This window comes from Tamandua tetradactyla, chromosome X (genome assembly GCF_023851605.1).
Source record: "Tamandua tetradactyla isolate mTamTet1 chromosome X, mTamTet1.pri, whole genome shotgun sequence".
NCBI classification, from domain to species: Eukaryota; Metazoa; Chordata; class Mammalia; order Pilosa; family Myrmecophagidae; genus Tamandua; species Tamandua tetradactyla.
In genome coordinates this window covers 133,372,412-133,374,766 of record NC_135353.1, presented here as the reverse complement: position 1 = coordinate 133,374,766, position 2,355 = coordinate 133,372,412, and positions in this window count along the sequence as shown.

The window sequence follows — 2,355 nt, the reverse complement described above, 5'->3', positions numbered from 1 at the left end:
GTAGTTGCTATTTTTAAAGAAAGTTTATTTTAGTGACTCATCCTGTTACCATCTGTGGGAGACTGTTACATTTGTGCCCCCCCGCCAGCTCCAATGAGCCATGCCTCACAGTATTTACTTCTGTGTGGAGTTCCTTCTCATGCTGCCTTTGGGATTGGCCATGTGACTAGCTTCGGCCAATGAGGCCCTAGCAAGCGTGAAGCAAGCAGAGGCTTCATAATTGCTTGCACTCTGGAGTTTGTCCTCTTGTATGCTCACTCTTGGGACATCCTTTCTCAGAACCTAGCAGCCAGGCTGTGAGAAGTTCAAGTCACATGGAGAACTGAAATTCTGGACCACTGCCCCAGCTGAGCTCCCAGCCCACTGGCCAGCACAAACTTGCCAGCCATGTGAGTGTGCCATCTTGGAAGTGGATCCTCCATCACCAGTTGAGCCCCCCTAGCTGTGACCACAGGGAGCAGAAATGAGCCTTCTTCATTGCATTCTGCTTAAGTCGAAGAACCTTGAGCAAATAAATGATGGCTGTCATTTTAAGCCACTAATTTTTAGTGTAGTTTATTACTCAACATCAGATAATTGGAACTCCTCATGCAAGGTCTCAGTCTGGCTGTGTTTCCTGGATCTGACAGAATTTCTAACAGGGGTCTCCATACTGCCTTCTGAGGTATCTTCTGAGGGTTCAGTTTATTGCCCTCAATCCTATTGAGCTGGGACAGAAGAACCGCCAAACAGCTTTCAAATTCCACCTTTGCAGTGACGGGTAGGTTGGTTCTCTGTGTATGTGTTTTTGTCAATTTAAGTGTTTTTTTTTCTCCCCAGGATAAATATCTTTTCGCATAGACAAATAAGGGCCAGTGAAATAGAAAGAGCTGATTTAAGAAAAGGTTCTATAGTTTGCTTGCTTATCAAGTGCTTATGGGGTTTGAATGCATCAAGGTCCCAAACCTAAAGGTTAATGTTTTGACACTGAAAATCCATCAGTCGGGGGTGAGAATGGGGAGAAGGGTTTGCATTAATTATTAGTCTGACTCTTAATTTGAATCAATGAAAATGCCAGAATGACAGAGGTGTTTGGACTGAATAATAATTTACAAGACTGACATGGACCTGAACAAAGAGTTGTAGGAAAAGAGAACGGGGTGCCCTAGCAGGGAGTGAGCTGAAGAAGCAGGGCTGGGTCGGAGAAGGACAGAGAAGCTAGCCTCGTGGCCTGAGATCCTTACCTTGACCAGTGTCATCAGGAGTAGCTGAGAGGAGAAGGGGAGACCCACAGGGCAGGGCAAAGCAGGGCCGAGCTGTGCTCCGTTTTACTGAGCTATAGGAGAATGCTGTCTCTGGAGCATCCTTTGGGCTGCAGAAGTCACAGGCACTTGGCTTTTGAGAAATGGGCCTGGTTATAGACGCTTCCATGTATCAAGACACAGATTCACTGTGGAACTCTGGGAGGTCCCCTTGAATCTCAGACATCAGCTATTCCCATGAACCACGTGAGTTTGCACATGAGTGAACTGATATTGAGAGACTGAAAGGGGGCCTGGCCCAAGTCACACACTGGTGAGGGGCAGAGGTAGCAAGGCATCCAGTCTTTTAAATCCCAGCCCATTACTCCTTCCCCCAGGCTCCAGTGATTTTTTTTTCTTTTTTGCATGGGCAGGCACCAGGAATTGATCCCGGGTCTCTGGCATGGCAGGCAAGGCTCCAGTGTTTTGAAGCTCCATGAGAATTATTTATCCCAACCTGTTCCACCCTTTGACTAGGAGCAGGGCCCAAAGCAGCTTAGGTACTTCTTTAGTAGAGAAGAGGACAGGTTAAGTGGAGAGAGATGAATGTTGCTCAGGACGGGTTGAGCAATAACTGGAATGGGTAGCTGGCTATTTGCTGGGATTTGAGAGAACCCAGGTTCTTTTGCTCCAAAGTAGCCTGTCTAAAATTCCACTAGCAAGTCACTTCTTCAGAGTTCGCCATCTCTTAAGGGAGATGTATGCTTACAATACAGTTAATCACCCTTTTTTGAGCATCTGCCAGTTCCAGGCACTGTATAAAGAAACCAAGTTTTAACCAACCCCTCCTCCATGGCATTATCAAGCACGTAGAGAAAGGCGGTACCTCCCCAAGGTCACAAAGCTAGCAAGTGGCAGAATCAGAATTTGGACTGAGATTTCTCTGATTCCCAAGTCCCAGTGTTTCCCACCACCTCCTACAACGGCCCAATGCCTTGCTAAGGTATGATGGAAGGAGAGTGGAAGAAGCAGGTCAAATTGCTTGGAGTTACAGGTCATGGGGAAGATAAGAGTGAAGGGATTGGTAAGAGGGTACGAGGATTTGTTCAGGGTAGGGCATCAGAGACAGAGGGGA